Consider the following 25,924-nt stretch of genomic DNA (forward strand, 5'->3'; position numbering starts at 1 on the left):
TTGGAAATTATAATCCAACAGAATATAACTTTAAAACCTCCAGAGAGGATAACAGCCAGGAGGACAAAAGCGACTGTGTCTCTGTACAATTTCTACTGCACAAATGGAAAAGAGGACTCTGGAAAAGAATCCACAGACAATGAAGTCTGAAGTTCCTAAATCAAAATTTGGGGAGAAGGGGAGAAAAGAAGAATGAGGAGGGAAGAAGTAGGAATAGAGGGCACAGTGTATGTTTCCGCAGAACAGAAGAGACCAAGTTACGGGAGAGGACTTCCTTTATAATCTTCAGGTCATTGTCAAGGTCACAGGGTACAGCTGGGGCTTATGTGTGTATTATGTATTAGATGGGTAGTTGTGTCGTGGGCTATGAGGGAAAGAGAAAGAGTTTGAAAGATAACCAGGTTAGGTGTGCTGTATTCTACCACTAAAGACAGCCCAGAGGCATATTGTAAACTAAAAGGATTCAGTCTAAAGGACAGCCATATGGTGAGGTATGAGTGCTCGCTCAGAACAGGGCACGTACAGAATTAAAGTAATTGGACCTAATTGACCCTGTTTATAATTAAGTGTCCCTCCTCCACCTCTGTTATATGGGGCTCCTCAAACCCTGGCCATCTCTGGCCAAGTCTTTAGACCTCATGCTAATCATGAGGAGCTAAGGTCCTCAGCGGACAGCAAGCTTTTAAGCCAACTGCCCGTGGCCACCTGCAGATCACTGTCCCTGAGATGGAATGACTGGGCACATACTGTGTATCCCAGCTTCCTTCCTCCTATGGTTTCTTTCTGTACTATCCCCAGAGTCAGTAAGAAAATCCCAGTGTGGTGCTACCCATCACTGGACTGACCCATGTCCAGCTGAGAAACTTTATGGGAAGTCAAGAAATTGCAAATCTCTGAGAGACAGACCACAAGTAACCCCTCTGCTTCTAATACGAAAATTACAGAGGCAGAATTCTGAACGAATGCTGATCTCAGTAATTATGAAACTGCTTTTAGACTCTCCATGACGTTTTTGTTTCTTTTAGCCAGGCTGGGATTAGAGGAAATCCCAATGCCCAGTAACAGGAGGTGGCATGCATTTAGTGCTCTTAACATCGCCTATGTTATTTCAAACTCCTACAAAGTCCAGAAAACGGTCACAATGCTGTGTCTGGGTGTCACCAATATTCTGTATTTGCTGTGTCAGTCAAGTCAGGATTCTGCATGAGACAACCAATACAAAGGGGTTCACATGAGCATGAGGCTGACATGTTTCCAGTAAGTAAGGACAACCTATAGCTACAGCTCAAATCCAAGGAGAGATGAAGGATGCTTTTTCCATCCCACCACCAAGCAGAAGAAGTTTCCTCTTAGTCTTTTCCATTCTGGCCTTCAGCAGGGTGGTCCAGACCTCCCCTTGGGGAGGGTCACCTCACTCAGCCCATTGCCTTAGCTCTGATTGACTCAGAGACATCGTCAGAGCCACACCTAGAATGATACTTGACAGCCTGGAGAGCAGTCAATGTGACAATAAAATTAACTTGTACATCTACTAACTAGAATTACTTGCTTTTTCAACAGGAAGAAACTAATTGTCTCCTAACCACATGGAGCTGATGGAACTCTATCAGAACATTCCTTGCCTGTTGACCACATGACCACAGAGGCCAAGGGAAGCAGGTACCTGATAACACAGACAGAAACAAAGACTACAGGGAGGCTTCTGATCCCCAGTATCATGCTGACTCATGGGGAGGACAGGTAGGCAGAACTAACTCTGCACAGAGTTAAAGTCAGCAGCTTTTCAACACAGCGTGGGGACAACATTACCTACCCGGCAGGAGTTGAGGAGGAGTCTATGCCTGCGCGGTTGTGATTTGCTGGGCACAGTGCCCGGTACGAAGAGTAAGGAAAGCTGGCTTACTGTACCCATTAGCTTCACAGCACAGACTTACACTCTCCACCAAAAGTACTAAAGGAAGAACAACAGCGCCCATTCTAGCCACATCTGCGCCAGTTTTAGCCACTACTGGATAACCAGGGAGAGGGACCATTTCAGACACAGGGTCTCATTCTAGTCGGTGCTGTAAGTCAAGTGCAGAGCAGCCAAGAGGCTTGCACAGGTTGCAGGCATCATCGCCTCTTTAGATAAGGCACTGCAACCTTCAGATTTTGCTGCAAAATCAATTCCCCATTACTACCAAGAGGCAGCTAAATGTGTCAAATAAATCAAACCATAAATCGTTCATTCATTTAGAAAATAATAATAATACTAATAATAATAATAATAATAATTTCTGACTGAAGAGTAAATCCCTCCTGCTTATTGGTGTCCCCATGGCCTACCTGGGGAAGCAGAAGCACGATATTCACTGACTCCCCAGGGCTTCACCCAGCATCTCAGAGCTTGGATCAGCACCCCACTCTCTCTCTCCATGCTGGCTTCTCACCCTAAGTGGGGCTCACGCACTCTGCCTCTTGGGGAGCTGTTCAGGTCAGCTCCTCCCAGCCCTTACAGAGTCTGTATCTATCTTAACGCCCATGCTGGGAAGACACCATCGTACAGCGTCTTTGCATGCCTTCCCGGTGGACGTCTTCACACAACCCTCTGGATGACATCCTACACCTCACTTCCTCACCTTAAATCTTTGAGGAATGTCCTGGGACCCAACCCAGACTTGCCTGGACGTGCTCTTGGGCTTGTGTCACCAAGGATGAGATATGAGCTGTGGTACAGGACCAACACTGAGCTGTCCCGTTGCTGGGGCCACTGCCCATCCTAAAGGCCTCCCTGATTATCCCAGGTACTGCTTCTTTCTCTTTTTACTAATTTCTTTCATTTATTTTATATACCAACCCTCTTCTCTTCCTGTCCCCTCTTCCCATCTCCGCCTCCATTCAATAAAGGATAGGCTCCCATGGGAGTCAACAAAACATGTCATATCATCTTGAGGCAGGACCAAGCTCCTCCTCCTGCAACAAGGCTAGGAATAGGTTCCCAAAAGCTAGTTCATGCACCAGAGACAGGTCTTGATACCACTGGTAAGGGCCCCATAAACAAACAAAGCCACACAACTGCCATCCACATTTAGAGGGCATAGGTTAGTCCCATGCAGGCTCCCTAGCTGTCAGTTCAGAATCCATGAGATCCCATGAGCTCAGGTCAGCTGTCTCTGTGGGTTTCCCTATCATGATCTTGACCTCCTCCCACCTCATCTCATAAAATCCCTCTCATCAACTAGACTTCTAGAGCTCAGCCTAGTGCTTGTCTGTAGATCTCTGCATCTGCTTCCACCAGGTACTGGATGAAGGCTCTCTGTTGACACTTAGGGTAGTCCCCAGTCTGATTACAGGAGAAGGTCAGTTCAGGCACCCTCTCCACTATTGCTAGGAGTCTTAGCTGGACTCATCTTGTGGATTCCTGGCACCAGGTTTCTCCCTAACCCCCAAATGACCCTCTCTGTCAAGATATCTCTTTCATTATTGTCCCTCTCCCTCCCACCCCTAACTTGACCAACCAGATCCCTTATGTCCCCATCCCCTCCTCCCCAACCCTCTACCCTCAACCCCAGTTCACCCAGAAGATCTCATCTATTTCTCCTTCCCAGGGAAATCCCTCTTGGGGTCCTCTTTGAAAGAAAAATGTGGTACATTTACACAATGGAGTGAGGTAACCCAGACCGAGAAAGACAAACATGGTGTGTACTCACTCATAAGTGGTATTAGCTGTAGAGCAAAGGGTAACAAGGCTACAATCCAGGTAGCATTTCTCCAGTGGGCAGCGGCTACTCTCACACTCACCAGAGGGCATCAGAGCATCACTTCATTTTTCTCAATTAGAGGGTAAGCTCTTCAGAACACAGACCTTTCCTGTTCATTTGGCAGCCCTCCAGAGAGGCTCAGCAGGTGACTGTGACAAGCAGAGACCGGAAGTCGGCATTGAGTGAACTGTGGCTTCTCAGAAAGAAGCTGAGGAACTCACGGATGTTGATGTGTTCTTTCTCCTCGGGTAAGTCAGAATCTACTCTTCTATGTCACTGTGTGGCAGACTGAGAGGTCTGCTGGCTCTTCTGTGACACAGGTATGCCATGGCTGAAATGTTTGTGTCCCACACAATTCATGGAGTCTTTGTACTTAGGGTAATTTGGACAAATGATGGGTGATCCATGGGGGCAGAGCCTTAAAGTGGGATTAGTGATTTCATAACAGAGACACCTCCCTCTCCCACAGTGTTATGTGACACTATTTCCAGGGAGACACGAGGAGACATCTATTGACCTCCCCCAAGCTTGGGGTGGTGGCAGGGAACTAGTGACAAACCCTGAGTAAGGATACAATGGAAGTCCAATTGTGTGAACCAGGAAGTTCACTTGGTTACTTAAAAGCAAATGATGGGGTTTTTATTTACAGGAGCAGAAATGACACAAAGACAACCATATCACCAAATGCACCACAGCAAGGGTGAGAACTCATGAGAGGTGAGAACCTGGAGCAAACCACACAGCAGGCAGGCAGCTCAACAGTTTGGAGAGTGTCTCTTCCAGACAGCTCAGTTGATCTAAGAGGACCTCTCAACAGACTTTGTTGCTTACATAAGCTTGGGAATGGAGCATCTTGACCTGTCTGGCCAGTTTCCAGGATTTCTTATAGCTCTTGAGTTGTTCACTAACTGAATTTTAAGGAGATATCCTGCAAGTTGGAATATTTCACCTCCTTTTAGAACATCCTTGGTTTTATGACTTTCTCTCTTTGATAGTGGTCCACTTTGGAGGAAACTGCTATACAGCACACACAGACACGGACCCCCATAGTACACTCACTCTCTCTCTCTCACACACACACAAACACAAACACACACACCCTATTTGTGGCCCAGGATGTGGACCATTACTACATGTGAAGTTATCTGCATCATTGCCTGACCATGGAGTTCCAATTCCCAAAACTGTGAGAAATTCATCTCTGTGGTTTAAGCCACCCAGTCTGTGGTATGCATTTATACGAGGCTGAGTTGACTAATATTGCATTCATCTCCATAACTTCAAAACAAACTCTGACAATTAATTGCAGAAGTTACCACTCACACCAATCCATCCACTCTGTCTTATGCAAACAAGCTCAGCCGCATTTAGAATGTCCACTGGAATTCTCAAATCAAAGTCCATGTTTAGAAAGGAAAGAAGAGTACAATTATAACAATATCCCATGAATTGATCTTATTCAGTGTCTAAGTTGGTTGTCACTATCAACTCACCACAACCTAAAGTCATCTGGGATGAGGAAGCCTCAACTGAAGACTTACTGAGATCAGATTGATTGATGATTGATTGACGTGTGGGGGCCCAGCCCACTGTGAGTGGCACCATCTCTAGATAGGGGCTTCTGGGTTCTAAAAGAAAACTAGCTAAGTATGAGCCAGTGAGCAACTAGTAAGCTATGAGTAGGTCTACCTCATCTATGAACTGTTAGAGCAGATGAAGGAGACTAACCTGTACCCAAAAGAGCAGCATCTCCACAACAGAACAACAGGGTATCCAAGAAGAGCCCCAGTGAGAGCCCATTACCAGTGGTCTAGCAGAAGCCAGGGGCCTCAAACCTGACCAACAACGCATGGCAATGAACACTTGAAAGTAAAGATGAATGGACTAAAGGGTAAACTGTGTGATTCAACCAGCCACATTACAGCTTCCATAACAGGATTCTTCTCTTTTTCTTCTGTCTTGTTTTTTTTTTGTTTGTTTAGTTGGTTTGGTTTTTTATTTAAATTTGTTTTTGGGGAGGATGTGTGCAGGGGCAGAGGGCAGATGTGAGGGGTGGGGAGACAAGTGGGATGGGAATGCATGATTGAAAACCACAAAGAATGAATAAAAATTGAAAGAAAGAAAGTAGAACATTCTATTAAGACTATTTTCTCTCTCCTGGGAAGAAAGAAAGAGAGAGAGAAAGAGAGAGAGAAAGAAAGTAGAACATTCTATTCAGACTATGTTCTCTCTCCTGGGACTCTTCATCCCATGCTGCCCCACTTCCTTTCTGCCATCTGATCTGGGAGAATCTGAACTCTACTATACTGCTGAAATAAAGTATCATGGCTAGCGGCCTGGAGAGATGGTTCAACAGTTAAACAAACTGGTTGTGCTTTAAAAGATCCAGGTTCAATTCCCAACACAAGCATGATATCTAACAAACATGTTACTCCAGTTCAAGAGATCTGATGCCCTTTTTTGGCATTGGCAGGCATATAGTGTACACAGACGTATATGTGGGCAAAGTACCCATAACACATAGAATAAGTAAAAAAAAATTTTTTAATGCCATGATCAAAAACAACTTCAGCAAGAAAGATTTTATTTTACCTTAAAGCTCCAGAGGCACTTCCCATGGCAAGGAAGGCATAGCTGCAGAAGCATGAAACACACAAGAGAAAGTGGGACCAGCTGGTGGGGGATGTCCTTCTGTATATGTTTCTCTCATTGGTTGATGAATAAAACACTGTTTGGCCAATACTGGCAGAAGATAGGAAGGCCTAGGAGATGAGGAGAATTCTAGGAAAGGTAGGCAGAAGGGGATGCCATGTAGCTGGCAAGGGAGAAACAGGACATTCTCCGGTAAGCCAAGACCATGTGAAAATACATATATTAGTAGTTATGGGTCAATAACTGAGAGAGAGCTAGCCAGTAAGAAACCCAAGCCATCAGCCAACAGTTTAATAATTAATATAGGTCTCTGTGTGTTTATTTGAGGCTCAAGGGCAGCAGGACCTGGTGGGACAAGACAACTCCAACAACACCAGGCTGTAAAATCTGAAAGCCTTTCCCCAGTGGTGCACATCCTCCAGCAGGGCTCCTCCTCTAAAAGATTCTGTAGCCTTCCAAAACGGTTCCTCCACCTGGAAAACAAGTGGATGGATTTTCCTATGGGAAATCCATCTCATTCTCATTCACCATAGCACCCACTCCAGACTAAGGCTCCTGTGGTAATGCTTCTCTGACACCTTGCTTCCCTATCAGCACATTCACCACGGTTGCATTCTGAAGGCTTTTTAGCTTGGCAGATGGTTTCTCCTTGAGGCCTTTTGGTAACTCTGAATTATAACCGAATGCCCATCACCACGCAAAGCACCATCTACTTAACTACAAAAATAAATGGCCATCACATTCAAAATATATCAAGGCATCCTTATCTTTTTCTCTAATAGAACAGACAAAGTTCAAATGTATTATTATGTAGCCACAGACCCTCAGACCACTGATGCCAGGTAGTGACAAACCATCCAATCCTTACCCAGAAAGGAGCGTTCAGAAAGGTGGCATCACTGGCACTGACTTTCTGATCTAACAGTGCACACTCACAGTGCCCTAGTTAGTAAGAATCAGCTGTCATCTTGACACATTCCAGAGTTATCTAAAGAATCTTTGTTGGTGGATTGCCCAGGTCAGATTGATTTGTGAGCATGTCTGCAGGGCATTTTGTTTATTGCTCATTGATGTAAGTGATCCCAGCCCACACTGGTGGTGATGTCCCTGGACAGGTGAGCCTGGGCTGTATAGGAAAGCTAAGTGAACATGAGCCTGGGAGGGAGCCAGTAAGTGCCATTCCTCCATGGTGTGTGCTTTGGGTCTTGCCTTGAGTTACTGCCCAACTTCTCTCAATAGTGGTTTATTATCTGGGAGTTGTAAGCTGAAACAAACCATCTTATCCTGCATTGATTTGTTTATGTCAACTTGACATAAGGTAGAGTCATCCGGGAGGAGGGAGCCTCAGTTGAGAAAATGTCTCTGTAGGTAGGCCTGTGGGGCATTTTCTTAATTAATGATTCATGAGAGAGAATCTAGCCTATTGTGGGTAGTGCCATCCCAGGAATTATGGTCCTGGATTCTATAAGAAAGCAGGCTGGGTGCCGGGCAATATGGCACATGCCTTTAATCCCAGTACTCTGGAGGCAGAGACAGGCAGATCTCTGTGAGTTCCAGGCCAGCCTGGTCTACAGAGTGAGTTCCAGGACAGGCTCCAAAGCAATACAGAGAAACCCTGTCTCGAAAAACCAAAAAGAAAAAGAAAGCAGGCTAGGCAATCCATGAGAAATGAGTCAGTAAGTAGCACCCCTCCATGGCCTCTGCATCAGCTTCTGCCTCCAGGTTCATACTCTGCCTGAGCTGCTGCACACACTGATTTTGATGATGGACTGTTATATGGAACTGTGAGTGAAATAAACCCCTTCTCTCCTCAATATGCTTTTGGTCATGGTATTTCACAAAAACAATAGTAACCATAGCAAAGACACCTCTCTAGGTTACTTTGGTCACACTGTTTATCACAGCAACAGAAACAAACTAGGACACATAGTCTTCCTCATTATACCTCTAGAATGCTTCTTTTCCAGATTGAGTTCTCTTTTAAGTCATGTGTGCTGATACTGACTAGAACGCAATAGAAAAACCAGGCTTTTGAACCCTAGCTTTGGTTCATCAACCACTGCTGAAAAGAAACCCCAGGAGACCTTCAAGAGACTTGTCATGGTGTAGGGGACAGGGGTGTGTGAACACAGTCATCATCATCAGGTGTGTACACATAGTCATTATCATCAGGTGTGAACACAGTCATCATCATCATCAGGTGTGTACACACAGTCATTATCATCAGGTGTGTACACAGTCATCATCATCATCAGGTGTGAACACAGTCATCATCATCATCAGGTGTGAACACAGTCATCACCATCATCAGGTGTGAACACAGTCATCATCATCAGGTGTGAACACAGTCATCATCATCAGGTGTGAACACAGTCACCATCAGCAGGTGTGTACACAGTCATCACCATCAGCAGGTGTGAACACAGTCATCATCATCATCAGGTGTGTACACAGTCATCATCATCAGGTGTGTACACAGACATCATCATCAGGTGTGAACACAGTCATCATCAGCAGGTGTGAACACAGTCATCATCATCAGGTGTGAACACAGTCACCATCAGCAGGTGTGAACACAGTCATCACCATCAGCAGGTGTGAACACAGTCATTACCATCGGCAGGTGTGAACACAGTCATTACCATCGGCAGGTGTGAACACAGTCATCATCAGCAGGTGTGAACACAGTCATCATCAGCAGGTGTGAACACAGTCATCATCATCAGGTGTGAACACAGTCATCACCATCAGCAGGTGTGAACACAGTCATCATCATCATCAGGTGTGTACACAGTCATCATCATCAGGTATGTACACACAGTCATCACCATCAGGTGTGTATACAGTCATCATCATCATCAGGTGTGTATACAGTCATCATCATCATCAGGTGTGTATACAGTCATCATCATCATCAGGTGTGTACACAGTCATCATCATCATCAGGTGTGTACACAGTCATCATCATCATCAGGTCTGTACACAGCCATCATCATCATCAGGTGTGTACACAGTCATCATCATCATCAGGTGTGTACACAGTCATCATCATCATCAGGTGTGTACACAGTCATCATCATCATCAGGTGTGTACACAGTCATCATCATCATCAGGTGTGTACACAGTCATCATCATCATCAGGTGTGTACACAGTCATCATCATCATCAGGTGTGTACACAGTCATCATCATCATCAGGTGTGTACACAGCCATCATCATCATCAGGTGTGTACACAGTCATCATCATCAGGTGTGAACACAGTCATCACCATCAGGTGTGTACACAGTCATCATCATCATCAGGTGTGAACACAGTCATCACCATCAGGTGTGTACACAGTCATCATCATCATCAGGTGTGAACACAGTCATCACCATCATCAGGTGTGAACACAGTCATCATCATCAGGTGTGAACACAAAGTCCCATCATCATCAGGTGTGTATACAGTCATCATCACCATCAGGTATGTACACAGTCATCATCATCAGGTATGTACACACAGTCATCACCATCAGGCGTGTATACAGTCATCACCATCAGGTGTGTATACAGTCATCATCATCATCAGGTGTGTACACAGTCATCATCATCATCAGGTGTGTACACAGCCATCATCATCATCAGGTATGTACACACAGTCATCACCATCAGGCGTGTATACAGTCATCACCATCAGGTGTGTATACAGTCATCATCATCATCAGGTGTGTACACAGTCATCATCATCATCAGGTGTGTACACAGCCATCATCATCATCAGGTGTGTACACAGTCATCATCATCAGGTGTGAACACAGTCATCACCATCAGGTGTGTACACAGCCATCATCATCATCAGGTGTGTACACAGTCATCATCATCAGGTGTGTACACAGTCATTATCATCAGGTGTGTATACAGTCATCATCATCATCAGGTGTGTACACACAGTCATCACCATCAGGTGTGTACACAGTCATCATCATCATCAGGTGTGTACACAGTCACCATCAGATGTGTACACAGCCATCATCATCATCAGGTGTGTACACAGTCATCATCATCATCAGGTGTGTACACAGCCATCATCATCATCAGGTGTGTACACAGTCATCATCATCATCAGGTGTGTACACAGTCATCATCATCATCAGGTGTGTACACAGCCATCATCATCATCAGGTGTGTACACAGTCATCATCATCATCAGGTGTGTACACAGTCATCATCATCATCAGGTGTGTACACAGCCATCATCATCATCAGGTGTGTACACAGTCATCATCATCAGGTGTGTACACAGTCATCACCATCAGGTGTGTACACAGTCATCATCATCATCAGGTGTGTACACAGTCATCATCATCAGGTGTGTACACAGTCATTATCATCAGGTGTGTATACAGTCATCATCATCATCAGGTGTGTACACACAGTCATCACCATCAGGTGTGTACACAGTCATCATCATCATCAGGTGTGTATACAGTCATCACCATCAGGTGTGTACACATAGTCATTATCATCAGGTATGTACACAGTCATCACCATCAGCAGGTGTGAACACAGTCATTACCATCGGCAGGTGTGAACACAGTCATCATCATCAGGTGTGAACACAAAGTCCCATCATCATCAGGTGTGTACACACAGTCATCATCATCAGGTGTGAACACAGTCATCACCATCAGGTGTGTATACAGTCATCATCATCAGGTGTGTACACACAGTCATTATCATCAGGTGTGTACACACAGTCATTATCATAGGCTGTGTACACACAGTTGTCCCCATCAGCTGTGTGACTACAGTCAACTTCATCAGGTGTGTAAAAACATTTGTCACCATCATGTGTGTACCCATGGTCATCGCCATCTATCCAGGCCCTGTCCCATACCCAGGCTCCCCAAGGATGTGAATTCAGATTCTGTCCTGCCCTCAGCTATGATGAGCAGATGGCATTGCACTCTGAGATACATATACAACAACATGCTTCTGGATATCTGGTGCACAGCATTTGAATACAGTTAAAGACATTGTGGTGTGTCCTTGGACCTAGACAAGAGGAGAGAATTTAAGTGTTTCCACAAAGAAGTCAAAGTAAAGTGACAAACATTCTTTAGCTGGGTTGTGGAGAATATTTCACAATATCTGTCTGTAGAGAATCAACAAGTTTCACAGCTTAAACATATGCAATTTCTAGTTGCCAAATTTATCTAAGTTTAACAAATTAAGACAAAATTAAAATTAAAAATTGTCAAGAGCTGGACATACATCTCAGTGGTAGAGTTTGCTTAACATGCATAAGGCCCTGAGTTCAGTCCCTAGCACCAAAATAATAGGCACATGCTTTTAAATCCTAAAGGGTGTTTTTAACTCTGTTCATTTAAAATTTATGTGCATGGGTGTTTTTCCTGCATGTATCTATCTGTACCATGTTCATGCAGCACCTACAGGAGCCAGAAGAGGGTGCCAGGATCTCTGGAACAGGAGTTACAGATGGTTGTGAGCTACCATATTGGCTCTGAGAATCACACCTGAGTACTCTGCAAGAGTAACAATCATTCTTAACCATGGAGACATCTCTCTCCAGTCCCTCTGAATGCGATTTCAGGCCTTACAAGGTTCTAAAGTTTATCCAGGTACCTTGAGAGTAGCTCATATCTGATATTTTTCTACTGTTTACAGAAAATAGTGTATATCCCAATGTGCACAATGTGCAACTTCAATCAAGTAATCACAAGTGGAAGAGGGAAAGGGTGGGAAAACGAGAGGGAGGCTGTTTGGACCCCGGGACACTAATCTGAAGTGCTTCTTGTTGTGTAAGGAACACTGAGATGACACAGGAAAAAAATGGGGCATTTCCCCACTCTCCTGCCATTACTCTGAGATTCAGGAAACAGAAATTATAAAACAGAAATAACTAATTTTGTACTTAGCCATAATTATTTTTTAATAGACAAATACTTTAGTTATATTCAAGTGAGATCTAAATTAAACTATTGGGTCACCTCTAAACCTTTTAGTATCAAAACTAGCTTTTATTTTAAAGTGAAATAAAGTAGAGAAGACATTGTGCACAAGCATCTGTCCAAGGAGCAAAGGTTCTTTTCTGTCCTGCCTTCTGTCTACCATGGCTGCTGCTACTGTGTCCCCTCACAGTGAAGAATGGCTATTGACCCACAGTCCTCCATGTTGAAGTATGGCTACTCATCCACAGGCCTCCTATGGTGGTGTGTGGTTACTGATCCATGGTCCTCTCCTGGTGTGTGGTTACTGATCCATGGTCCTCTCATGGTGTGTGGTAACTGATCCATGGTCCTCTCCTGGTGTGTGGTTACTGATCCATGGCCCTCTCATGGTGTGTGGTAACTGATCCATGGTCCTCTCATGGTGTGTGGTAACTGATCCATGGTCCTCTCCTGGTGTGTGGTTACTGATCTGCAATCCTCTCCTGGTGTGTGTTAACTGATCCATGGCCCTCTCATGGTGTGTGGTTACTGATCCATGGTCCTCTCATGGTGTGTGGTTACTGATCCATGGTCCTCTCATGGTGTGTGGTTACTGATCACCAGTCCAGCTATGGTGATGTGTGGTAACTGATCCATGGTCCTCTCATTGTGTGTGTTAACTGATCCATGGTCCTCTCATTGTGTGTGGTTACTGATCCATGGTCCTCTCATGGTGTGTGGTAACTGATCCATGGTCCTCTCCTGGTGTGTGGTTACTGATCCATGGCCCTCTCATGGTGTGTGGTAACTGATCCATGGTCCTCTCATGGTGTGTGGTAACTGATCCATGGTCCTCTCCTGGTGTGTGGTTACTGATCTGCAATCCTCTCCTGGTGTGTGTTAACTGATCCATGGCCCTCTCATGGTGTGTGGTTACTGATCCATGGTCCTCTCATGGTGTGTGGTTACTGATCCATGGTCCTCTCATGGTGTGTGGTTACTGATCACCAGTCCAGCTATGGTGATGTGTGGTAACTGATCCATGGTCCTCTCATTGTGTGTGTTAACTGATCCATGGTCCTCTCATTGTGTGTGGTTACTGATCCATGGTCCTCTCATTGTGTGTGTTAACTGATCCATGGTCCTCTCATTGTGTGTGGTTACTGATCACCAGTCCCCTCATTGTGTGTGGCTATAGATCCACAGTCCTCCCATGCTGGTGTGTCACTAAAAATGAAACAGTATTTCCTACACCTATCTTTAGACCTCACACACTTCTAGATTTAACAACTCCTTTCTCCTTTCTGATTTGGGAAGACGTCAGCAACCAAGGACAGAGCTGTTCTAGTAAGACCTTAGTACACCGACAGCCCTTACCTATCTGTCCTATGCTGTGATGGTCCATTGAGGGACACCAGTCCAAAGGGCAGTTTGAGTATGAAAGAGAATTACTGGGTTATTGATTAGACACACACTGGTCGCATGAGTGGACACAAAGTGAAAATGTAAAGATCAGTGGCTCCACTGATGTCACTGGATGTCTCCCTAGGCCATGCCAGTCAATGAGACCAAGCCTGAATGGGATGTACAGATCGGAGGAATTCTTTTGCATACTCGCATACCTCACAAAGGCTGCCCTGTAAGTACTGTGGACTGTCCACGTGAAAGGGGAGTCAGTGGCCAGTGCAGGACTGAGGATGTTCTGAGACAGGATAACGAGGGACTGAAGCAGTGTACCATTGAAACTTTGTGACTAGAACCTGATCTCTAATTGCAAAATTACAGGGGAGATCAACAACACAGCAAAAATGGGGAAGAGAGGGGAAAGGAATCTAACATAGAGGGAAAGAAGTAAAATCTCTTTCAGGATAGAAAATTGAAACTTTTCAGTATGGGATGCTGGGGGCTGGGGACAATTACCAGGTGATGGGTGAAGGCAAAGGACAACTTGATTAAGAAGAAATGGTTAGAGTAGGGTTTAGCAACCGATGTATGTACTCACCCAGTGAACTGGAGAAACTGGCAACCGGCGACCTCAGCACGTCTAAACCTCCCTTCCCTACTATGACACTCATGGGGAAAGAGAATAGACACAGAGAGGGCAGTGCCACTGACCAGAGATTGTAGGATGACAGCACCAGAGTTGCCGGTGAGGCCCAGGATCAGCCACTATTCCTGCAGTCTGACCATGGTCGAAGTTTTGGCTCCAGTCTGACTACAATGCTAGTTAGTACAGCAATGGTGCACTTCTTTTTCTAAAAATTAAATTAGAAACAAGCTTCCTTCACATGTCAATCACAGCTCCCTCTCCCTCCTCTCCTCCCCCACTCCCCACCAGCCCCCCTAACCACCCACCCAATCCCCACTCCACTCTTCATGGAGGGTGAGGCCATTCATGGGGATCTCCAAAGACTGTCATATCATCCAGGGTAGGACATAGGCCCTCCATGATGTGTCTAGGCTAAGAGAGGATACCTCCATGAGAAATGGACTCCCAAAATTCATTCTTACATCAGGGATAAATACTGATCTACTGCATGAGGCCCCAAAGACAGCTGAGGCCTCCTCACTGACACCCACATTAAGCGGATCTGGATCAGTTCCATGTGGGCCTCTCAGCCATCAGTCTGGGGTCCATGAGCTCCCCCTTGTTCAGGTCACCTGTTTCTGTGGGTTTCTCCAGCATGGTCAGGACACCATTGCTCATCATTCCTCCATCTCTGAAACTGGGTTCCAGGAGTTCAGTTCAGTGTTTAGCTGTGGGTGTCTGCCTCTGCTTTCATCAGCCCCTGGGTGAAGGCTCTATGATGGGATTTAAGGTAGTCATCAATCGCATTATTGGGGAAGGGCATTTAAGGTAGCTTCTACATTATTGCTTGGATTTCCAGTTGGTGTCATCCTTGCAGATCCCTGGAAATCTCACTAATGCCAGATCTCTCCTCAAACCTAGAATGACTCCCTCTATTATGGTATCTCTCATTGTGCTCTCCTCTATTCTTCCCCTGACTCACCCTTCCTGCTCCCCCATGTCCTCCTCTCCCCTTCCTTTCTCCCCCTCACTTTACCTTAGCTCCCTCTCTCCTCCCCACATGCTCCCAGTACACTCATGAGATCACCCCATACTCTCAATCTGCTCAGGAGATCTTGCCTCATTCACCTTCTCTGGGGTGCCATGCATATCTCTCTTAGGGTCCACCCTGTTTCCCAGTCTCACTGGCTATGGGATTGTAGGCTGGCACTGCCCTGATCCATGTCTAAAATCCATATATGAATGAGTACATACCATGTTTGTCTTTTTGTGACTGGGTTACCTCACTCAGGATGGTTTCTTCTAGTGCCATCCATTTGCCTGCAAATTTCAATATTCCATTATTTTTTTCCCGCTGAGTAGTACTCAATTGTGTAAGTGTACCATATTTTCTCCATCCACTCTTCAGTTGAGGTGCATCTAGTTTGCTTCCAGGTTCTGGCTATTACAAATAATGCTGCTATGATCATAGTGGAAGAGATGTCCTTGCTGTATATGAATGCACATCTTTCGGGTATTTGCTTAAGAGTAGAAATGTTGGGTCTTGTAGTAGACTGATTCCATTTTCCTGAAGAATCTCCATACTGATTTCCAAAGTGACTGCATGAGACGGCACTCCAACCAGCAGTGGAGGAGTGTTCCCCTTTCTCCTCATCCTCTCCAGCATAAATTGTTATTGGTGTTTTTTATTTTAGCCATTCTGACAGGAGTAAGATGATATCCCAGAGTTGTTTTGATTTGCATTTCCCTGATGACTAAGGATGTTGAGCACTTTCCTAGGTGTCACTCAGCCATTTTAGACTTCTCTATTAAGAATTCTCTATTTAGTTCTGTGCCCCACTTTTTAATTGGATCCTTTGCTGTTTGGAGACTTGCTTCTTGAGTTCTTTCTTTGTAACTTTTGGAGATCAGCCATCTGTCAGATGTGGGGTTAGTGAATATCTTTTTCCATCCTCTAGACTTCCTTTTTGTCTTGTTGACTGTGTCCTTTGACTTACAGAAGCTTCTCAGTTTCAGGAGGTCCCATTTATTAATTGTCGATCTCAGTGTATGTACTACTTTTGTTATGTTTAGGAAGTGGTCTCTTGCACCAATTCGTTCAAGGGTACCTCCCACTTTCACTTCTAAGAGGTTCAGTGTGGCTGGATATATGTTGAGGTCTTTGATCCATTTGGAATTAAGTTTTGTGCATGGTGATAAACATTGATCTATCTGCAGTCTTCTACATGCCAGCATCCAGTTATGCCAGAACCATTTGTTGAAGATGCTATCTTTTGTCCATTGTATAATTTTAGATTCTTTGTCAAAAATCAAGTGTTTATATGTGTGTGGGTTAATAACAGGGATTTCAATTTGATTCCATTGTTCTACCTGTCTATTTCTATGCCAATACCAAGCTTGGTTCAGGACTATAGCTCTGTAATAGTGCTTGCAGTCAGGTATGGTGATGCCTCCTTATTGTACAGGGATGTTTTGGGTATTCTGGGTCTTTTGTATTTCCATATAAAGTTGAGTATTGTTCTTTTAATGTCTGTGAAGAACTGTGCTGGTAGTTTGATGGTGATTGTCTTGAATCTGTAGATTGCTTTTGGCAAGATTGCCATTTTTATTATGTTGATCCTACCTATTCAAGAGCATGGGAGATCTTTCCATGTTCTGGTATCTTCTTTAATTTCTTTCTTTAAAGGCTAAAAGTTCTTGTTATACAGGTCATTCACTTGTATGGTTACCATTATACCAATAAATTTATGTTGTTTGTGGGTTTGTAAGGGTGGTTCTCTGATGATTTCTTTCTCAGTCCACTTATCATCTGTATATAATAGGGTTACCGATTTTTTTAGTTAATCCTGCCACTTTGCTGAAGTTTCTTTATCAGCTGTAGGAGTTCCCATGTAGAGTTTAAGGTCACTTATTTAAACTATCATATCATCTGCAAATAGTGAAATTTTCACTCCTTCCTTTTCAATTTGTATCCCCTTGATCTCTTTTTATTGTCTTATTGCTCTAGCTAGAACTTCAAGTACAATATTGAAGAGATATGGAAAGAGTGGACAGCCATGTGTTGATTTTAGAGAAATTGGATTGAGTTTCTCTCCATTTAGTTTGATGTTGGCTGTTGGTTTACTCTATATTTCATTTATTATGTTCAGGTATGTTCCTGTTATCCCTGATCTCTCCAGGACCTTTATCATGAAGGGGTGTTGGATTTTGTCAAAGGCTTTTTCAGCACTGAGTGAGATAATCATGTGGTTTCTCTTTCGCAGTTTGCTTATATGGTGGATTACATTGAAAGATTTTCGTATGTTGAACCATCACTGAATGACTGGGATGAAGCCTACTTGATCGTGGAAGATGATTTTTCTGATGTGCTCTTGGATTTGATTTGTCAGTTTTTTATTGAGTATTTTTGCATCAATGTTCATGAGGAGTATTGGTCTGTAGTTCTCTTTCTTAGTTGTGTCTCTGTGTGGCTTATATACCAAGGTAATTGTACCCTCGTGAAAAGAGTTTGGCAAAGACCCTTCTGCTTCCATTGTGTGGAATACTTTGAGGAGTATTAGAATTAGGTCTTCTTTGAATTTCTGGTACAATTCTGTACTGAAGCTATCTGGGCCTGGGCTTTTTGGGGGGGTCGGGGCTCGGGGCTCGGGAGACTTTTGATGACTGCTTCTATTTACTTAGGGGTTATAGGTCTGTTTAATCTGTTCTGGATTTAATTTTGGTAAGTGATATCTATCCAGAGAATTGTCAATTTACTTTAAATTTTCAAATGTTGTGTAGTACAGGTTTTCAAAGTATGACCTGAAGATTTTCTGGATTTCCTCCGTGTCTGTTGCTATGTCTCCCTTTTCATTCCATATTTTGTTAATTTGCATGTTCTCTCTCTGCTTTTGGTTAATTTGGAGAAAGATTTGTCTATCTTACTGATTTTCTCAAAGTACCAACTCTTCGTTTGATTCTTTGTATTGTTTTCCTAGTTTCTACTTCATTGCTTTCAGCACTTCTCCTTCAGGGTGAGTTTGCTCTTTTTGTTCTAGATCTTTCAGTTGTGCTGTTAATTCTCTAGTGTGACTATTCTCCAGTTTCTTCATGTGGGCACTTAGTGCTATGAACTTTCCTTTTAGTACTGCTTTCAAAGTGTCCCATAAGTTTGGGTATGGTGTATCTTTATTTTCGTTGTATTCGAGGAAATCTTTAATTTCTTTGTTTCTTCCTTGACTCTGGACTGGTACAATTGCGAGTTGTTCAATTGCCTTGAATTTGTTGGGTTTCAGCAATTTGTGTCGTTGTTGAATTCTAACTTTAAAGCTTGGTAGTCTGATAAGATACAGGGGCTTATTCCAATTTTTTGTACCTGTTGATGTTTGCAATGTTGCCAAGTATGTGGTCAATTTTAGAGAATGTCCCATGTGGCACTAAGAAGAAGGTATATTCTTTTGTGTTTGGATGGGATGTTCTATAGATGTCTGTTAAACCCAATTGGGTCATAAATTAAGCTGGTTCCTTTGTTTCTTTGTTAAGTTTCTGTCTGGTGGTCCTGTCTAGTGGTAAGAGTGGGGTGTTGAAGTCTCCCACTGTAACTTTATGAGGTCTTATTTGTGATTTGAGTTTTAGTAATGTTTCTTTTCAAACATGGGTGCCTTTGTATTTGGGGCATAGATGTTCATAATTGAGACTTCTAATGGATTTTTCCTGTGATGAATACAAAATGACCTTCTTTATCTCTTTTGTTTGATTTTTAGTTTGAAGTCTAATTTGTTGGATACTAGGATAGCAACACCAGCTTGTTTCTTGGGTCCATTTGATTGGAAAAATCTCATCCCAACCCTTTACTCTGAGGTAATATCTATCTTTGAAGTTGAAGTGTGTTTCTTGTATGCAGCAGAAGGATGGATTCTATCTTCGTATCCATTCTGTTAGCCTATGTCTGTTTATGGGCAAGTTAAGACAATATTTAGGGAAATTAAGTAACATTGAGTGTTAATTCTTGTTTGTTTTTGATTTGTTGTTGTTGGTGTTAATGTTTGTGGATTTACCCCACTTTTTCCTTTTGCTTTTGGTAAAGTTGGATTATCTATTGTCTATGTTTTTGTGGGTATAGTTAGCCCCCTTAGGTTGGAGTTTTCCTTCCAGTACTTTCTGTAGGGCTGGATTAGTGGATATGTATTGTCTCAATCTGGTTTTGTCATGGAATATCTTTTTTTCTCCATCTATAGTGATTGAAAGCTTTGCCGGGTATAGTAGTCTGGGCTGGCATCCATGGTCTCTCAGTGTTTGTAGAACATCTATCCAGGACCTTCCAGCTTTCAGAGTTTCCATGGAGAAGTCAGGTACAATTCTGCTAAGTTTGCCTTTATATATGTTACTTGACCTTTTTCCTTTGCTACTCTTAATATTCTTTTTTATTCTGTATGTTTGGGGTATTGATTATGTGGCAAGGGGACTTTTTGTGGTTCATTCTATTTGGTGTTCTGTAGGCTTCTTGTACTTTCATTGACATGTTGTTTTTTAGGTTGGGTAAGTTTTCTTCTATGATTTTGTTGAATATGTTTTCTGCACCATTGAGTTGGGTTTCTTCCCCTTTTTCTATGCCTTTTATTCTTGGATTTGACCTTTTCACAGTGTCCCATATTTCCTGGATATTTTATGTTAGGGATTTGTTGGACTTAAGATTGCCTTTGGTTGATGAATCTATTTCTCCTGGTGAATCTTCCATGTCTGAGATTATTTCTTCTAACTCTTGTATTCCGTTGGTTATGCTTGCATTGTAGTTCCTGATCATTTACTCACCTCTTCTAATTCCAGCATTCCTTCAGACTGTGGTTTTTTTAATTGTCTCTATTTCAGCTTTCAAACCTTGTACTGTTTGAATTGTTTCTTACAATTTTTGGTTTGTCTTTTCTTCCATTTCTTTAAAGGATTTCCTCATTTCCTCTTTTAGGGTCTCTATCATCTTCATGAAGTTGTTTTTAAAGTCGTTCTCTTCTGCTTCATCTGTGTTGGACTATTCAGGTCTTGCTGGTGTACAGTCCCTAGACTCTGGTGGCATCATATTGGCTTTTCTGTTGTTGAATGTTTTCTTATATTGTCGTCTTCCCATCCCTGCTTCCAGTGGGTACTGGTGGGATCTTTTCCTTTCCTGGTGGGTATGGGTCCAAGGTTCTCTTCCAATTCAGTACTCTGATGGGTCTCAAAGTGGGTGAAGGCCAGTCTGAGGCACTCCCTCTCCCGGTGGGTCAGAGCTGGATTAGCACAGTGTTATCAGCAGCCTGAAGCTTGCTTTGTGATCTGGGGGTGAGTCGACCTGTCTGCAGTCTCCGGGCCAGGAGATCCCAGAGAGGGCAAGCAGAAAGAAGTCGGGACTGAGGAAGGCTGGAGCTCACCTCTACACTGAGTGTGGACAGGAGTAGACCATCACTCTCAGCAGGCTCACTTCTAAATATATAGCTAAGTATGGACAGAATGGTGTATGTATCCAGTCCTTTGCTAAGAGCTAGCATTATAGATATCTCTTGGGAGGAAGACTAGTAAGGAAGTATTGTATAAAGTATTAGAACATGTGGGAAGGGGAAAATGCAGAGAGAGGAGGACTTTGGAAAAGGAAGTTTGCATAATGGTGCATCCTAAACTAATCTGAGATGGCATTGCATCTTGTATGTAGATTGGGGGCATCATATGTAAGCCAAAAGTGGTTATGACACTCAATCTACAACAAAGTGTCTGCTTCCAACACTCCTCCTCAAGTACTTCCACATTCTGTGGGAGGAAATGACCTCAGGATGTCCCTGATTTGCAGGCTAAGTGCTAGATTATTCCCTCACTTGGATCTTACATGCCTATTGATATTTTCAGAGAATAAAAGTTAGTCAGTGTTGCATCCACAGGAGATTCCCAAAGAGGAATTAAGAAAGACCAGGATGAAGACAGAGGGAGTGAGTTGCACACAGTGATTACTTTCTTAGATGCCAAGACTTTCTGGATCAGCTGGAGTGGGTGAGACAGAATGCTTGTGGCAACCAAAGCTGGGGTACAGCATGTGAGAAGTAACAGGGGACACAGTGAGGGCACTGAAGCCTTAGCACATCCTGAAGTCCAAGGATCCCCAAACTTAATAATGGCCAAGCAATGTTTGGGTGCAAGTGATTGCTAGTATATTAGTAAGAATCAAGACATGGATGTGTGCACGCATGCATGCACTGATACACACATGACCAAGTTCTTACACAAATGCACAAGCATTTGTGCACATGCACCACACACACACACTCAGTGAAAACACACACACAAAGAAGTGCAGCAAGTAATTTTCCAAAAATCCAGCTATTATCCAGCTATTATCTACCACTGAAAGAAATCCCTTGACTGTCACTGAGAAGGAATCTTTTTCTCCCTGTTTTCTTGCTCTAAAGTATCACTTAGGTTGCCAAGTTAAAAACAACTTTGTGAAACTAATTAGAACATGTTTCCAAACATTCAGATTGTGACTGAGAGCAAATCTTTCATGCAAAATAAGAACTGTAAGAATAAGAAAAGACTTTGAAGATAGGCCTGGCAATTGTTGAGTAGCAGAGGCCAACTTGGATTTGCTTATTGGTCATAAGTCAACTCTTCATGGGTGTGGACATTGGCCAGTTCATTTGTTAATGCATGATGAAGATGTAGAACTCAGAATGTTGGAAAGGACCCAAGAAACAGAAAAGTTTGTCATATGTTTCTCATTGCCCAGAGGGGCTCTGAAAGGTCCTGAGTGAAACAAACACAACCAGTGTGTATATGGAAGTGAGCACGACGTCTTCATACATTCAGTTTCCCTCATGTGTGTTCTTCATCCCTCATGTGTGTTCATCATCGCTCACGTGTGTTCATCATCCCTCACATGTGTTCTTCATCCTTCATGTATGTTCATCATCCCTCATGTGTGTTCATCATCCATCACATGTGTTCATCATCCTTCAATTGTGTTCATCATCCCTCACGTGTGTTCATCATCCCTCACGTGTGTTCATCATCCCTCACATGTGTTCTTCATCCCTCACATGTGTCCATCATCTCTCATGTGTGTTCATCATCTCTCATGTGTGTTCATCATCTCTCATGTGTGTTCATCATCTCTCATGTGTGTTCAGCATCCCTCACGTGTGTTCATCATCCATCACGTGTGTTCATCATCCTTCATGTGTGTTCATCATCCCTCACATGTGTCCATCATCTCTCATGCGTGTTCAGCATCTCTCACATGTGTCCATCATCCCTCACATGTGTCCATTATCTCTCATGTATGTTCATCATCTCTCATATTTGGTCATCATCTCTCATGTGTGTTCAGCACCTCTCACGTGTGTTCATCATCCCTCACATGTGTCCATCATCTCTCATGTGTGTTCATCATCCCTCACATGTGTTCATTATCCCTCACATGTGTCCATCATCTCTCACATGTGTTCATCATCCCTCACATGTGTCCATCATCTCTCATGTGTGTTCATCATCTCTCATATGCGTTCAGCATCCCTCTTGTGTGTCATCATCCCTCACCTGTGTTCATCATCCCTCACGTGTGTTCAGCATCTCTTACATGTGTTTAGAATATCTTACAGGTATTCAGCATCTCCCATGTGTGCTTACCATCTCTCACGTGTGTTCAGCCTCTCCCATGTGTGCTTACCATCTCTCACGTGTGTTCAGCATCTCCCATGTGTGCTTTCCATCTCTCACGTGTGTTCAGCATCTTTCATGTGTGTACAGCCTCTCTCATGTCTTCACAGTGGATTTAAAGTAATTGCACAGTGCAGGTCCATCATGGCTTGTCCTCAGAAATTGAGTGATGGAAAATAAAGTTCAGGGTCTCTCACAGGTTTGCCACATGCTTCCCATGGGTCTTTCCTCAGTAGGAGCCAAGGTCCAGGAATTCTGAACTCATGGCCTGGCATCCCTACGTGCTCGAATGACCTTCTTTCACTGTGTAGAGGGTTCTAGCAGTGCTCTTTGCTAACTGTGATATGCCGCTAGCCAGCACGGCGAGATCTCAAGCTCTCTGATCCTGCATCTTTAGCAACTTAGCAACACTCACCTATAGGCCAGCTCTTGTCAGTATTTGTTTCCATCCAGCCATTCTGAGTTCTGGTATTGTTTGTACTGTATAATTTACCCTAATCTAAGTCTATTAAAATGAAGGTGATGATGCAAAGAGGACCAGAGAAACCACTTGGAAATGTTTGGGACAAACTGGAAGGAAGTTCATGACCAGGGGATCAGAACTAGTGCAATGGGTGACAGCATGGTCACAATCAAGGTCAGCATAACTGGAATTCAGGAGCATGGGCCGGGGCACACAAGTCTGGTTCTCCAAGTCAAATGGCATCAGACAGACCTCATCTTGCTTCTGTGAAGTTAAGCAAAATCATGAACTCTAATATGTAAAGAATTCCTCACTGGACACTGACCAGACCCAAAAGACCCTGATCTGGTCATTAGCAGGTATGTATCTCAGGGTTTACTGTCCCAGGACCTTAGCTTCTAGCCGGTCCATTCGACACAATATCAAGACAACACAGTTAGGGAGTAGATAAGTGCAATCGATTGCATCCTTGTAATTATTTCTGATGTGACCCAGCAGCATTAGGGACTAATGCCCTTATGACCTAAACAATAGTTAGAGTTACTATTGCTGCTATAAAACACCATGACCTGTTGCACATGTTTTTTTTTTGTTTAGCTGTATGGAGGACTTAAGTCTCAGGTGGGAAGATTTAAAGACTTCTTCACATGTATGTGAATAGCACTGTGTCATACATCCATTTTAATATCTATTACAAACTTACCTAAGAGAAGTTCATTTAGTGGTGTTCTAGTCAGACAACTAAATACTGCATAAAGTTGGTAAACCACTGTTACAAACACTGGGTTTTAAACTCAAAATAATGGTATCAGCAAAAAGGGGCATAGGAAACCTGAAGTTATATAAAGGTCCCTATAAGACTGAGAAGCAGGGAATGAGATTTTGCAATTGAGAGGTGTGACTGACTGTCTCTAGATGGAGAGTCTAGTGCTGTTAAGAAGAGTTCTGGAAGAAAAACTAGTATTTCATGTAATGGTCTGTAAATTCATAATGATTCCATTCATGGGTGTTACTTTGTAATTATTTGTTATATTGCCTATTTGTTATGTATACATGTGTGATATTTTAAGAAATGTTTGAAGTTCATTTAAGAAAAGAATTTTATATAGGCAACTTATAGGGAAAACTCTAACCTGTGTCAGTTACTGAAAACTTGAATAAAGAGTAATTATGTACAGTTGGGATGCATATTGATGTAAAAACAAGCAAAAAATTGTATGCATCAATCCTTCATTTACAGTTCGATTGATACAAGTAAATTTACTTCAGCACGGAAAAGAAAAAAAAAACACCATGACCAAAAACAAGTTGAGGAAGAAAGAGTTTATTTGAATATGGTCCATTGAGGGACATCAAGGCAGGAACTCAAATGAGGAAGGGTCTGCAGGCAGGAGCTGTTACAGAGACCATGGTGCAGGAATGGGGTGGGGGATCTGCCTCCTGGCTTGCTCCTCGTGGCTCAATCAGCCTGCTTTATTACAGAATCCAGGACCACCAGCTAAGAAGTTATACCACCCAAAAGGACTGTGTTTCTCCCCACTAATTACTAATTTAAAAATCCCCTATAGTCCTGCCTACAGCCTGATCTTATGGAGGTATTTTCTCAATTGAAATTACCTCCACTGAGATGACTGTAGCTTGCTTTTTAAAGACAGGAGTGTGATCTTGGAGAGTACCTGCCAGTGTTTATCAAGGCTTATAAATGGGGGTTTCAGAGGCAAGAGAGGTCAGAGAACATCAAAGCAGGTGCAGCCTGCGTCCCATGGTATTAGGCTCAAACCTATGCTGACCTCTGAGCTATTATTAGATTCACATACAGTTTTGTTTTAAATGTGCACTTCCCTTCTCTTTATAAACTAAAACAACTTTTTTATAAACAAACATATTTATTTATTTATATATTTTTATTTAACTTTTTAAAACTAAAACAACTTAATAATATATTTCTGGTTACCATGGCTTTTTTCAGATTTATATAGTGTTTCTTTCCCTCTTTAAAACTCTCACGCAATGCACACTGGGTCATACCCACTCCCACACCCTCCAGCTCCCCAAGCCCCTCCGAACACATCTCTCAACTTCACGTCTTTTTAAAGAATATTTATTTTGCAGGCTGTGCTGTTTCCTGGGGGAAAAGAACTGCCCAGTGTGAGGGCCCCCCAAGAAGAGAAATGGTGAGCACTGCCAGGAAGAACTAGCTACAGCTTTGGCAAAGAAAGGATGCATGAGCACTATGTGGGGGTGTGTCTGTAGCTGCTTAAGCAAAGCAGGGTGCGCATGTGCATGCCTTTCTCTGTCTTAAACGTCTGGTTACCTGAGGCAGATGATTATAGTTGTTTTAAGATCATGAACCTCAGCTGGGTATGTATGGTGGTGCATGCCTTTAATACAAGTACTCAAGAGACAGAGGGAGGCAGATTCCTATGAGGTCAAGGCCAGCCTGGTCTACAG

General features: G+C 43.2%; 1 long non-coding RNA gene across 1 annotated transcript; it reads left to right on the top strand.

The window, feature by feature from the left end:
- Positions 1 to 1,558: 1,558 nt before the first annotated feature.
- Positions 1,559 to 5,718, top strand: LOC110343350. The gene is made up of 3 exons (XR_002385606.2): positions 1,559 to 1,659; positions 3,865 to 3,988; positions 4,390 to 5,718. It is a non-coding gene; the product is annotated as an uncharacterized LOC110343350 (long non-coding RNA).
- Positions 5,719 to 25,924: the final 20,206 nt, after the last annotated feature.

The sequence above is a fragment of the Mesocricetus auratus genome, unplaced genomic scaffold (assembly GCF_017639785.1).
Source record: "Mesocricetus auratus isolate SY011 unplaced genomic scaffold, BCM_Maur_2.0 Super-Scaffold_100006, whole genome shotgun sequence".
Lineage (NCBI taxonomy): Eukaryota > Metazoa > Chordata > Mammalia > Rodentia > Cricetidae > Mesocricetus > Mesocricetus auratus.